The sequence below is a fragment of the Nomascus leucogenys genome, chromosome 18 (assembly GCF_006542625.1).
Source record: "Nomascus leucogenys isolate Asia chromosome 18, Asia_NLE_v1, whole genome shotgun sequence".
Lineage (NCBI taxonomy): Eukaryota > Metazoa > Chordata > Mammalia > Primates > Hylobatidae > Nomascus > Nomascus leucogenys.
This window is the reverse complement of record NC_044398.1, coordinates 97,954,183-97,969,312: the sequence shown is the minus strand read 5'-3', so window position 1 is coordinate 97,969,312 and position 15,130 is coordinate 97,954,183.

Here is a 15,130-nt window from a genome sequence, read left to right as displayed (position 1 = left end):
CTTTTGCCTCAGCTTCCTGAGTAGCTGGGATTACAGGCACCCGCCACCATGCCCCACTAATTTTTTTATTTTTTGTAGAGACAGGGTTTTGACATGTTGATCAGGCTGGTCTCGAACGCCTGACCTCGTGATCCACTTGCCTCGGCCTCCCAGTGTTGGAATTACAGGCGTGAGTCACTGTGCCCGGCTTCTGTGGCTTTTCTGACATACTCCATGCGTAACTTTGAGAAAGCCCTCAGGTGAAAGTCTTGGTTGTATGCATTAGCAAGCATGTACTAGAATGATAAAAACCAAGGGGCTTACCACAACATCTCTCTCTCCATCTCTGGATGGAGACACCATCAGATCTCTCTCTCCGTCTCTGTCTCTAGCTTTGTCTGCATACTGGCTTAATTCCTTCTTACTCAAGCCTTTTCTCCATAAGGCAAGAAATGTGGCCACAAAAGCTCCTGTATTTCTCACTACACACAGTTCCTGCCATGACAGTGAATGATTAATTTGGTCTAGTTCCAGTTTGGAAAAATATTCAAGGGAAGAATTCTGATTGGCCAATTTAGGCCAGATGCTCATCCCTGGACCAATCAACTGAGGCCAGAGGGGTGGAGTCATGTGAGAACGTGGCAGCCCCCTTGAGAGCCAAGAGACTGGAGTAGGAAGTGTCAGTGTCCATAGAGGGGAGGGCTGCTAGGCTGAAAAAGCAATAGATGTCTGCAGTGAAAGGAATAGATTAGGAGATACATTCTGTTAAACCTGTTAATTATTTATAGGTGTGAGCTGGTGGCTCACGCCTATAATCTCAGCACTTTGGGAGGCCGAGGTGGGCAGATGAGAGGTCAGGAGTTTGAGACCAACCTGACCAACATGGTGAAACCGTGTCTTTACTAAAAAAATACAAAAATTAGCTGGGCATGGTGGTGCGCGCCTGTAATCCCAGCTACTGAGGAGGCTGAGGCAGGAGAATCGCTTGAACTCAGGAGGTGGAGGTTGCAGTGAGCTGAGATCACGCCGTTGCACTCCAGCCTGGGCAACAGAGTGAGGCTCCGTCTCAAGGAAAAAAAAAAAAAGTTACGTTGTGGTTACCTCAGCATGATTTATCAGAAAGGAAAAACTTACTATACGCATATTTCCTATGCACGGGCTATTGCTATGAATTCAAATTCTTAAATTCCAAAGATTAATTACAGTGTTTCGCAAGACACATAAACTGTGTTAGAATCTGCTTATAATGAGGCTGAAGTTGAGTAAGAAGAGAACTGGCGTTTAGGACACTACTTTTCTTCTGTCAAGTTTTGATTCTGCCTGGAAGTAGATGCACCTCAAGGGAGGGTTTCATGTAAAGGTGTGTGTGTGTGTGTGTGTGTGTGTGTTACTTTCCAAAGATGGGTACAACTTTCTGCAAATGCTCGTGCAGTGTAATTGAACAAATCTTTCCTTTAAGAGGTAGAGTTTATGTTCCTCTACATGAATCTGGGCTGCCTATGACTTGCTTTGGCCAGTGCAATGCTGCCAAAGTGATGGTGACCAACTTCTAGCCGTGAAAGGAAAATAAACCTTGGGGGCCCAAGGTCACTAAGCTAGGCCGGGGTTGGTGGCTCACTCCTGTAATCCCAGCACTTTGGGAAGCTGAGGCAGGCAGATCACCTGAGGTCAGGAGTTCCCAGCACTTTGGGAAGCTGAGGCAGGCAGATCACCTGAAGTCAGGAGTTCAAGACCAGCCTGGCCAACATGATGAAACCCTGTCTCTACTAAAAAATATGAAAATTAGCCAGGTGTGGTGGCAGGCGCCTGTAATCCCAGCTACTCGGGAGGCTGAGACAGGGAAAATTGCTTGAACCCTGGAGTTGGAAGTTGCAGTAAGCCGAGATCGCACCAGTGCACTCCAGCCTGGGCAACAGAGTGAGACTCTGCCCCCTCCCCCCACCAAAAAAGTTACTAAGCTAAAGAGAAAAGTCAAGCTGGGAACTGCTTAGGGCAAACCTGCCTCCTGTTCTATTCAAAGTCACCCCTTTGCTCACTGAGATAAATGTATATCTAATTGCCTCATTTGGAGAGGCTAATCAGGAACTCAAAAGAATGCAACCATTTGTCTCTTAACTACCTAAGACCTGGAAGCCCCCTCCCCGCTTGGAGTTGTCTCACCTTCACCTGGAGTTGTCCCGCCGCTCCAGACTGAAACAATGTACATCTTACACATATTGATTGATGTCTCATGTCTCTCTAAAATGTATAAAACCAAGCCGTGTCCCTACCACCTGAGGCACATGTTGTCAGGACTTCCTGACACTGTATCACAGGCGTGCGTCCTCAACCTTGGCAAAATAAACTTTCTGAATTAACTGATACCTCAGATTTTTGGGGTGCATATAGTCTTAGGCCTTGAGAGCCCTCTCGTCGTTTCCATATTTTTGCTCTCTTGGATGCTGGCACCAAGCAAGCCTTGGCTATCCTCCTTAAAGGGCCATTTGGAGAGGAGCTCTGGAGGGTAAGGGGCCACATGGAGGAAAACAAGGTTCCCCGGCTGACAGCCAGCACCAACTGCCAGGCACATGCGTGAGGCTGTCCTGGATGTTCCGCTCAGCTGGCCCTCCAGCTGCAGGTAGCCACACAAATGAGCCCAGGTTAAACCAGCCAGGAAGTCCCCATGCAACTCACAGGGTCATGAGCAATAATGAATTGTGGTGGTTTAAAGTTTCTAACTTTAGAGTGCAGTAGGTAACTGAAATAGCCCACAGGGGTGTGAGCCTGCGGAGGGTGCATTTCCCATCTGCTGAAGCTTCTCAATTCCCAGGATCCAATCTGGATAAGACTCCTGTTCTCAGTGTCTTTAAGGGAAATGGCAACGAACTTTTCGCGGATTGGACCATCTCAGGGGAATCCCAAAGATCGGAAACTATTTTCTTTCTTAGAATCTTCAACCCAGCATTGAGCCTTAGAAATTTCTAAGAAGGATCTGGAATGAAAACAATCTTTTGAAAAGGTGTTTGTATAGCTGCACTTCAGCAAGATTCATGGTGGATGTTAGACTAAGTGCTGGTGTTAAGCCAAACCATGTTTTTCAAAGACGCATCTGGCCTCAAGGTTGGCAGGATCACAGTGGCCTCCCAGGATCTATCACATCCTCAGAAGAGCTGGTTCAACTGGCATGTACCCAGATCTCTTTGAGCTAGTATGATACTCCCTTGAGTTAAAGGCTGCCACATCACATCTCCTTTAAGTCCCCCTAAGTACCACCCCAGAAGTATTGACAAAATAGTGCTGTTACTGAAGATTTCAGGAGGACATAAATGAAGAGATTAAACTGCAAGGTACCAAAACTTCCATCTTTGCTAAAGACCCTCATCCAGGCTGGGCGTGGTGGCTCACACCTATAATCCCAGCACTTTGGGAGGCCAAGGCGGGCAGATCACCTGAGATCGGGAGTTCAAGACCAGCCTGACCAACATGGAGAAATGCTGTCTCTACTGAAAATACAAAATTAGCCGGGCGTGGTGGAACATGCCTGTAATCCCGGCTACTAAGGAGGCTGAGGCAGGAGAATCGCTTGAACCTGGGAGGTGAAGATTGTGGTGAGCTGAGATCGTGCCATTGCACTCCAGCCTGGGCAACAACAGCAAAACTCCATCTCAAAAACAAACAAAAAACCCTTATCCAATGGTCATGCCACTCTGTCTGGCCATGTAATTTCTCCTTCTGGCTTTCTGTAGCAACAGCCTTCTGAGGAACCTCACTCTGCCTTTCAAAACCCCTTCAACTTGTACCCTTCATCAGCAAAGTATTTAGCTCAACATGTATGCCTCTGGGGGAACTCATCCACATGCCATTTAATATTTCCAGCAACATCATCTTCACTACCCCAGGACAGCCTTTTAGAGTGGATTATGTGCCTGTTGGATGGGATCATCCTTATATTCAGCACAGTGTTTGTCCTGAAACTTCAATGGAGTGCTCCTAGTTTGATAACTTGGGCCATGCCAAATAAATTGAATTTCTCTTAACAACAGATTTTTGAATACAGCCCCATGTCCCTCTCTGCTCCTTCCTGCCTTCCTCCTCTCCTTTTCCTTCCCTTCCTTTTCCAGAGCAGGGTGTGCAAACTTTTTCTTGAAAGCATCGGATAGTAAATATTTTAGACTTCGTGGGTCATACAGTCTCTTGTAGTAGTTACTCAACTCTGCCACCCATAGCATGAGAGCAGCTGATATAGGTTGAATATGTGTCCCCGCCCAAATCTCATGTTGCAATGTAATCCCCAGTGTTATACGTGGGGCCTGGTGGGAAGAGATTGGATCATGGGGGTGAATTTCTCATGAATGATTTAGCATCATCCCTTTGGTCCTGTCCTTGCAATAGTGAGTGAGTTCTTGCAATATCTGGTTGTTTACGAGTGTATAGCACCTCCCTCCTCACTCTCTTGCTCCCACTTCACCTTCTGCCATGATTGTAAGTTTCCTGAGGCCTCCACAGAAGCTCAGCAGATGTCAGTGTCATGCTCCCTGTACAGCCTACAAAACTGTGAGCCAATTAAACCTCTTTTTTTTATACATTACCCAGTCTCAGGTATTTCTTTATAGCATGAGAGAACAGCCTAATCCAGCAGCCATAGACAATATGTAGCAAATGGGCATGGCTGTGTTTCAATAAAACTTTATTGACAAAAACATGTGCAAACAGGTCAGATTTGGCCCATAGGCCAGTATCCCAACCCCTGCTCTGGAACATTCTCTTCAGCCTGGACGGACATCTCTAGGGTTTTTTTTTTGAGACAAAGTCTCACTGTCGCCCAGGCTGGAGTGCAGTGGTGCAATCTTTGTTCGCCACAACCTCTGCCTCCTGGGTTCAAGCAATTCTCCTGCCTCAGCTACCCAAGTAGCTGGGATTACAGGCACCTGCCACCACACCTGGCTAATCTTTGTATTTTTTAATAGAAATAGGATTTCACCATGTTGGCCAGGCTGGTCTCAAACTCCTGACATCAGGTGATCCACCCACCTCAGCTTCCCATAATGCTGGGATTACAGGTGCCCGCCACCACACCTGGCTAATTTTTGTATTTTTAGTAGAGATGTGATTTCACTATGTTGCCCAGGCTGGTCTCGAGCTCCTGATCTCAAGTGATCCACCTGCCTCGGCCTCCCAAAGTGCTGGGATTACAGGTGTGAGCCACTGCAGCTAGCCTCTAGTTTTTTTTCTTTCTTTTTTTTTTTTTTTTATTTTTTTTTACCATTGCTTACTTGGTTTGACTTTCATTTTCTTCCCCACTGTGGTAGCCGTTTTCTGAATGCCTGTTAGTTTGTCCGTCTCTCTCCTCTATAGTCCCTAGAGTCAGATGAACTCCTCTGCAGGTGCAATGGTGTAACACTCTCTAGTGCTGAATTTTGAGCAGGAGGAAGAGAGCAAGAGTGACCAGCACCCTTGGAAACTCTGGCCTCCTGAGAATTTGGTGTATTCTCTGCAAAGGTTGTAAACCCGTTAACCCACAGGCCAGAGAGAGAGAGAAGCCAGAAGGATGATCTGTTAAGCTTGAGTTTAATATTTGATGCACAGAGATCACTGAGTTTTTTTTTTATAAGAATTAGAGGGGGAAGAAATGGCCACAGAGAACAATTTCTATCCCCAGGTGAGGATTCAGGAGATAATTCTGTGAACAGAACTTCCTGAGAACTGAGATGGGGGAAATCGCTGATATTAGAAGGGTGAAAAGGTCAGTAATTAAGGCTAAGACTGTGCTGTGAGAGGCAAAAGAAGAAAATGAGACTGCCAGGCATGAATAATGAGAAATCTTTGATGGAATTAGCCATGCAGAACAGATACTAAATGCATCCTCGTTCCTCTCATAGTCAAAAGTTTTTGCTTAACCTGGATGGGAAAAAGAGAATCCCATTTCACTAAGTATAAAAGAGGGGATTTTGGAGAAGGTCTCAGAAGAAAGAGATGTGGGGGTTTGGTGAAACTCACCAGAGGCTGAACCCTCTCCAGCATAACACAGGGATTGGGAGGAGCAGGGCGGCATTAGGCCAGGTGCATAGCCCACTGCTGGTCTCTCTGGACTTTCTGCTCTCTCTGGACTTGTTTGCTAGCTGGGCTCATCCATTTGCATAATTTTCGGTGTCATTTCTCAGCTGATGAGTCCTGAACTTTTGTCTTGAGGCTAGACTTCTCCTTCAAACAGCAGTCTTAAACACTCAACTTCTTTCTTGTTTTTTCCACTTGTCAACTCATGAACACCTCAACCTTGTTAAATCCAAAGCCAAACTCATGGCTTGGAGTGCTAGGTGATGGCTGTAATCCCAGTGCTATGGGAGGCTGAGGTGGGAGGATTACTTGAGGCCAGGAATTTGAAGCCAGCCTGGAAAACACAGTGAGACTCCCTATCTACAAAAAAAAAAAAAAAAAAAAAAAATTGCTAGGCATGGTGATGTGCATCTGTAGGATCTGTAGTCCTGCTACTTGGGAGGCTGAGGCAGGAGGATCGCTTGAGCCCAGGAGTTTGAGGCTGCAAAGAGCTATGATTGCACCAATGCACTCCAGCCTGGGTGACAGAGCCAGACCCTGTCTTGAAAAGAAACCCAAAGCCAAAGTCTCTTTTTCCTCCTCCTTCTCCATGGGCTCTGTCTGTGCCATCTCTGTTCTGTAAATGGCACCACCTCCTGCTGAGCTGCTCAAGGTGGTCTTAACTCATGTGTTGTGCTAATTCTGCTTTTGCCCTCTTCTCCAGTCAGCAAGTCCTGTGATTCTAAACTTTATCCAACTTGTCCACTCTCTCTATCTTCTCTGTCATTATCTTTGCCTAGGACACTGCTATTGCAGCTCGGCTAAAGCAGCAGCCTCCTAACTGGTCTTAACTGGTCCTCTGCACCTGCCCTCCATGCTCAGCAATCCATTTCCCCCTTGGCAGCTTCAGTGATCTTAAGATGTCCATTGAGTCTCATCTCTGCCTTTCCTGCCCATGGCACATAGAATAAAATCGAGACCCCAAGTCTTCTGCCTGTTCTTGCTGCCTCTCCAGCCCTCTCCTATCTCCTCCCCTTGGCCTACTCTATTTCAGCCACTCTGGCCTCCTTTTTTTTTCTTGGACTCTCAAAGCTTTCTCCACAACAGGGCCTTTGCACTTGCTGCTTCAGCCCAGAATGATTTTCCTCTGTACCTCCCCAAACTAGACCATCCTTTAGGTCTCAGCTAAAATGGGGCTTCCACAGAGAGCTCTTTCCTGACCCCTTTGTAAAGTGGTCTTCCCTGCTCTTCTCCAGTTTAACCTCTTATTACTTCTTGTTGTGGGAAGTCAAGGACCCAGAATGGAGGGGCTGGCTGGAGCCACAGCAGAGGAACATAAATTGTGAAGATTTCATGGACATTTATCAGTTCCCAAATAATACTTGTATAATTTCTTATGCCTGTCTTTAATTTCTTAATCCTGTTATATTCGTAAGCTGAGGATGTACATCACCTCAGGACCACTGTGATAATTGTGTTAACTGTACAAATTGATTGTAAAACGTGTGTTTCAACAATATGAAATCAGTGCACCTTGAAAAAAAAGAGAATAACAGCGATTTTTAGGGAACAAGGGAAGACCACCATAAGGTCTGACTGCCTGCAGGGTTGGGCAAAAACAGCCATATGTTTCTTCTTGCAGAGAGCCTATAATCGGACATCCAAGTAGGAGAGATATTGTTAAATTCTTTTCCTAGCAAGGAATATTACTATTAATACCCTGGGAAAGGAATGCATTCCTTGGGGGAGGTCTGTAAATGGCCGCTCTGGGAATGTCTGTCTTATGCAGTTGAGATAAGGACTGAGATACGCCCTGGTCTCCTGCAGTACCCAAAGGCTTACTAGGGTGGGGAAAAACTCCGCCCTGGTAAATTTGTGGTCAGACTGGTTCTCTGCTCTCAAACCCTGTTTTCTGTTGTTTAAGATGTTTATCAAGACAATATGTGTACCGCTGAACATAGACCCTTATCAGGGTTCTGCTTTTGCCCTTTGCCTTGTGATCTTTGCTGGACCCTTAACAGTAGTTCTGCTTTTGCCCTTTGTCCTGTTCCCTCAAAAGCATGTGATCTTTGTTAGACCCTTTGTAGTAGTTCTGCTTTTTGCCCTTTGAAGCATGTGATCTTTGTACCTACTCCCTGTTCTTACACCCCCTCCCCTTTTGAAACCCTTAATAAAAACTTCCTGGTCTGAGACTCGGGGGCATCACGGTCCTACCGATATGTAATGTCACCCCCAGTGGCCCAGCTGTAAAATTCCTCTCTTTGCACTGTCTCTCTTTATTTCTCAGCCAGCTGACACTTACGGAAAATAGACAGAACCTACGTTGAAATACTGGGGGCAGGTTCCACCAATACTTCTTTCATGGATTTACTTATTTTTTGTTTGTCTCCCTCCGTATCCTAGAAACTCCTGGAGGGCAGAGCCATGCCTGCCATCTTCATCGTTGCATTACCAGCACTCAGCACAGTGCCTGGCACAAAAGAGTTGCTCAATAAATAAATCAGGATGAATGGATAAATACACGGATAGGCACTTTGAGCTACAGATGAGCTTAAATAGTTTGTGTTTTTCTTAGTCAAACATGTGCAATTAAGCATGTGAGAAATATGATAACCACACCTGTGTCTTTCCTGGTGTTCTTTGCAATCACTAAATGAAGTCAATTGTGCCTGTTTTGACAGTTCTGTTTTCAACCTAATGATCTGTTTCTTTTAACTTCTGGCTGTTGGCTTTGTTTGGGTTTGTTAGCCTGACAAAGTGGCAGATACTGGCATTTGCTCTTTTGTTTAAATGTCATGAACTTTAAAAATGCCTTTGCTTTTGGTAAGAAACCCTAGTTAGGACAGTCAGTGGTCAGGATGATTTGGATTCTGCTGCAGTAACAACAATCCCCAAATCTCAGTGGCTCCATGCAGTGAGGTATTTGTTTGTTTGTTTTGGAGACAGTGTCTCACTCTGTCACCCAGACTAGAGTGCAGTGGCGCAATCTCAGCTCACTGCAACCTCTGCCTCCCAGACTCAAGCTTTTCTCTTGCTTCCTGAGTAGCTGGGGATTACAGTCCTGTGCCACTACTGTCTGGCTAATTTTTGTACTTTTAGTAGAGACAGGATTTCACCATGTTAGCCAGGCTGGTCTTGAACTCCTGACCTCAAATGATCCACCCACTTTGGTCTCCCAAAGTGCTGGGATGACAGGCACGAGCCACCATGCCTGGCCACCGTGAGGCTTATTCTTGGTCACGTTGCATGTCTGGGCTGTGTTAGGGCATTCTGCGGTGGTCTGTTCATTGTGTTCACTCAGGGATCCAGGCTGACAAAAGCCCCATCTCTTTATGTGTCCTTGATCAGCACTTCAGGGGAAAGGGAATGTGGTGGATCACACAGCCTCTTCACACTTCCACCTGGAGGTGACTCAAGTCACTCCTGCTCATGGTTCGTTGGACAAAATGGATCACAGAGTCACGGGCAACTTCTCTGTGCCTAGAAGGGAAACCAAAATGTGAATAGCTACATTGATTTTCCCTAGCTATTACACAGAAGGCCTCATTTAAACACAGTTCCTTATTTGTGTTTTGAAGCTAATTGTAGCCCATCAGCCTTCACAGAAGATATATACACTTCTAAGCTATTATTAAGCACAATTTTTTTTTTTTTGAGACAGAGTCTCACTCTCTTGCCCAGGCTGGAGTGCAGTGGCATGATCATGGATCACTGCAACTTCCACCTCCTGGGTTCAAGTGATTTTTGTGCCTCAGCCTCCCAAAGTGCTGGGATTACAGACACCCACCACTGCACCTGGCTAAGTTTTGTATTTTTAGTAGAGATAGGGTTTCACCATGTTGGCCTGGCTTGTCTGGAACTCCTGACGTCTGGTGATCCACCTGCCTCGGCCTCCCAAAGTGCTGAGATGACAGGCATGATCCACTGTGCCCGGCCTTGAGTATGATTTTTGATTCAGAAGGTCAGAGTTAGGGTTTTAGTCTGAGGACAGTATGATGTGAAGGTGAAAAGCAGAGCTTGGCTGTGAGTTTGCTGGGATTCCTGTGCTGCTTCTACAGCTCTTTGGCTGTGTGACTGTCACCTTTGGCAAATTCCTTTACCTTTCTATGTGTTGGTTTCCTCATCAATAAAATGGAAAAAATAATCATAATATCTATTGGTACTGGGATAGCCCAGTGGTTGACACATAAGGACTCAAAAATAGTTTTTTAGTTTGTTTGTTTGTTTTTGAGATGGAGCCTTGCTCTGTTGCCAGGCTGGAGTGCAGTGGTGCAATCTCGGCTCACTGCAACCTCCGCCTCCTGGGTTCAAGCGATTCTTCTGCCTCAGCCTCCTCAGTAGCAGGGATTACCGGAACCCGCCACCATGCCCAGCTGATTTTTGTATTTTTAGTAGAGACGGGGTTTCACCATGTTGGCCAGGATGCTCTCAATCTTGACCTCAGATCTGCCCACCTCAGCCTCCCAAAGTGTTGGGATTACAGGCGTGAGCAACCGTGCCCGGCTCAAAAATACTATTATTAATTTTGTGGGGTAGTTACTATATTTTGTGAAAATCAGAGTTCAGTACCTTGTAACACTGGGTTGGGATCTATCCCTGAAGGAACAGGCTTCTAAAGAGGAAGGCATGGAGAGAGGGGCAAAATTTTAGTGGATGTTGTAATGACTTTAGGTATATGGACCTGGGGCTGAGTTCTAGCTGGGGCCACCAGGTAGCAAGGTGGACTTTGCTAAATTCTATGACTTTCCTGGGCCTCAGACTCACTTGTTACAAATGGGGTTAAAGCATCCCTCTTTCAGGGCTAAGATAAACATGATTAAGTAAGAGGGAATGTAAGCAACTTCCATCAATGGTCAAAAGTGTTTGTTTAACTTCTTTTTTTTTTTTTTTTGAGATGGAGTCTCTCTCTGTTGCCCAGGTTGGAGTACAGTGGCATGGTCCCAGCTCACTGCAACCTCTACCTCCTGGGTTCAAGTGATTCTCCTGCCTCAGCCTCCTGAGTATCTGGGACTACAGTTGCGTGCTACCACGCCTGGCTAATTTTTGTATTTTTAGTAGAGACGGGGTTTCACCATGTTGGCCAGGATGGTCTCGATCTCTTGACCTCAAGATCCACCCGCCTTGGCCTCCCAAAGTGCTGGGATTACGGGCATGAGCCACCACACCCCGCCCATTTAACTTCTATATTACTTTCTTGTTGGTGGATTCACTAGCACAAACTGAGCAGCTTAAAACACCACTCAGTTATTATATGTTTTCATGAGCCAAGGGTCTGGGCAGGGTTTAACTGGGTCCTCTATTCAGGGTCACAATACTGCAACCAGAGTGTCAGCTGGAGCTGGGGTCTCATCGGATGCTCAGTGTCCTCTTCCAAGCTTATTCAGTTTGTGGACTGAATTCAATTTCTTGCAATTGTTGAACGAAGGCCCTCAGCTCCTAGAGCTGCCACCTCCAAAGATAGCTCACAGCATGGCCATTTGTGTCTCCTTGTGTGTCCGGAATTGGTGGGTTCTTGGTCTCACTGACTTCAAGAATGAAGCCGCGGACCCTAGTGGTGAGTGTCACAGTTCTTAAAGGCGACGTGTCCGGAGTCTGTTCCTTCTGATGTTTGGATGTGTTTGGAGTTTCTTCCTTCTGGTGGGTTCGTGGTCTTGCTGGCTCAGGAGTGAAGCTGTGGACCTTCGCTGTGAGTGTTACAGCTCTTAAGGCGGCACATCTGGAGTTGTTCATTCCTCCCAGTGGGTTCTGGTCTCGTTGGCTTCAGGAGTGAAGCTGCAGACCTTCGTGGTGAGTGTTACAGCTCATAAAGGCAGTGTTGACCCAAAGAGTGAGCAGCAGCAAGTTTTATTGCAAAGAGCAAAAGAACAAAGCTTCCATAGTGTGGAAGGGGACCAGAGCGGGTTGCCACTGCTGGCTCGGGCGGCCTGCTTTTATTGTCTTATCTGGCCCCACCCACATCCTGCTGATTGGTAGAGCCCAGTGGTCTGTTTTGACAGGGTGCTGATTGGTGCGTTTACAATCCCTGAGCAAGACACAAATGTTCTCCATGTCCCCATTAGATTAGCTAGATACAGTGTGGACACAAAAGTTCTCCAAGTCCCCACCAGAGTAGCTAGATACAGAGTGTCGATTGGTGCATTCACAAACCTTGAGCTAGAGACAGAGTGCTGATTGGTGTATTTACAATCCCTTAGCGAGACATAAAGGTTCTCCAAGTTCCCTGCTAGACTCAGGAGCCCAGCTGGCTTTACCCAGTGGATCTCGCACTGGGGCTGCTGGTGGAGCTGCCTGCCAGTCCCGTGCCATTCGCCCACTCTCCTCAGCCCTTGGGTGGTCGATGGGACTGGGCGCCTGGAGCAGGGGGCAGTGCTCATCAGGGAGGCTCGGGCTGCACAGGAGCCCATGGAGGCGGGGGGAGGCTCAGGCATGGCGGGCTGCAGGTCCCGAGCCCTGCCCCGCAGGAAGGCAGCTAAGGCCCTGCGAGAAGTCGAGTGCAGCGCCGGTGGGCTGGCACTGCTGGGGGACCCAGCACACCCTCCGCAGCCATTGGCCCAGGTGCTAAGCCCCTCATTGCCCAGGGCAGGCAGGGCCGGCCGGCCAGCCGCTTGGAGTGTGGGGCCCGCCAAGTCCATGCCCACCTGGAACTCCAGCTGGCCCACAAGTGCTGAACGTAGCCCTGGTTCCCGCTTGCCTCTCCCTCCACACGTCCCTGCAAGCTGAGGGAGCCAGCTCCGGCCTTGGCCAACCCAGGAAGGGGCTCCCACAGTGCAGTGGCAGGCTGAAGGGCTCCTCAAGTGCCGTCAAAGTGGGAGCCCGGGCAGAGGAGGTGCCAAGAGCGAGCGAGGGCTGTGAGGGCTGCCAGCATGCTGTCACCTCTCACTTGGAGGCTGAGGGTTGAATCTCTGAAACTTTACCTTTAAAAGGCTCACCTGATTAGGTCTGGCCCACCTAAGATCATCCTCCTTTGGTTGAATTCAAAGTCAGCTGAGCAAATGTGCTTAACAAAGCAAGTGTGACCATAATCACATTTGCAAAATTCCTTCCCCTTGGCCAAATCACAAGCTCTGCACACACTCAAGAAGAGGAGATGATACAGGGAGCAGATACAAGGGAGTGGGTCTCTTGGGGGCTGTCCGAGAATTCTGCCCATTATGACTTCCTTTCTCGAGGAACAGCAGGCCTGGGAAGAGATGATCACGGATGAATGCAGCCCACAGGTGGTGAGCGCCTGGTGCTGGGGTAGGATGCAGGAGGCTGCGAAGCAAGTATGAAAAGCCTTCTCTGGGCTGGGTGCATTGGCTCACGCCTGTAATCCCAGCACTTTGGGAGGCCGAGGTGGGCAGACCACAAGGTCAAGAGATCAAGACTATCCTGGCCAATCAACATGGTGAAACCCTGTCTCTACTAAAAACACAAAAATAGCTGGGCGTGGTGGCTCACGCCTGTAGTCCCAGCTACTCGGGAGGCTGAGGCAGGAGAATCGCTTGAACCTGGGAGGCAGAGGTTGTAGTTACCTGAGATCGTGCCCCTGCACTCCAGCCCGGGCGACAGAGCGAGACTCCATCTCAAAAAAAAAAAAAAAAAAAAAAAAAAAGCCTTGTCCGTTTTGTGCTTCTGTTGGGGCTGTGCCTTTGCAATCAGCCAAGACCAGGGTAAGATCGGGACATATGGATTCTTTGTCTCCTGAGACAGTGCCTGAGGTTCCCCAGCTCTTCCAGCTTGAGACCCACCAGCTGTAACTGGGAATCACCTGCTGCCACTGTCAGAGATACAGGTGGGCAGTCGGTGGTGGGAGTTACAGGAGCAGAACAATACCCAGGATGATTCTTCCAGTGGCTCTGCAGATGCAGGCAGGCAAAGGAAAACAAACCTCCAATAAAATCAACCCTAGGGAGAAAGCGAATTTTAAGGGGTGCTGTTTTTTGTCAGAATCTGCCAGCTGTTAGAGGCTCTTTGAAACAAAACGAGTGCTGTTTCGGCTCTGCAGAAGGAGGCCCAGGGAGGTTGCTGTGATGTGCCGAGAGTCAAATTACCGACCACTTGTGCAGGAAAATAGACTCTTCTTATTTACAGGGCTATTGGGTACACTTGATAACAAGCAAGATAGAAGTTAAGGTCGGCCAGAGACACAAAGCCACTAATCCTGAAGTCTCTTGGTCCCTTTCAGCAAAGCCTTGAGCATAACAGGGTCCCTCCCAGGTAGCGAGCTGAGAGGGTCACTCTGAGGTTCCTTTCAGAGAAGCTGTGACAGATGCCCACAGCTCTCTTAATGGGACTGCAGGGGAGGAAGTGCCTAAGGAGGTCACACCCTCAGCAGTGAAGCTCTATTCTGCAGGTGCACTTTGCTCCCCATACCTTTCAACATCTGCCCTGCAGAAGGGAAAGCAACCGCCTGTCTGTACATCACTGTCAGGCAGGACAGAGAAGAGCCCTCCTCGGGCAACAAAAAGGCTAACGTGAGAGCATAAGCTGGAGTATTCGTTTGGATTACTGAGGAGTCTTAGAATCAATCTTATTCCAAAAGGGGAGGGGGCGCTCTGGCCAGTCTGGGTTTGGAATGATATCAGTCAACCCACAGATAGTTAGTGGGATACAGGCGAGAAGGAAGCCTTTGTTCTCCCCCAAGGCTCGGTGGGCTGCTGGGGAGAAGAACTGCAATGGAGCGTCAGTAAACAATTGTAAAAGACTGTGTGCCACTGACTGTTGTTGATAAATGTTAATGAGGCAGGAGCAGGCATTGAGATTGGGCGGTATTGATTATGAGCAGAAATAAAATGAGCTGAATAGTTCTTCTCAATCAAAGCGATGACTGGGTTGTGTTTTAAGTATCTCTTGCGGGAGTGTGCGTCCTAATAAATCTCAGGTGTGAAATACGCTCTTTTCTCCTTTCTTTCCTCTCCCCCTTCCATGCATTCATTCTTCTGCTCATTTGTTCATGCATTCACTCATTTGTTCATTCATTCATTCACCAAATGTTTGAGTGCCCACTGCCTAGCCACACAGAGCTAGGCACCAGAGTTAAACTGGGGCGTAATTAGACACAGTTCTTTTCCTCTCAGAGTTTACTTACGGCGGTGCTAGGAGAGATGCTTTAAAAGGTAATTTCACCTGGGCATGGAGGTGCCTGCCTGAGATCCCA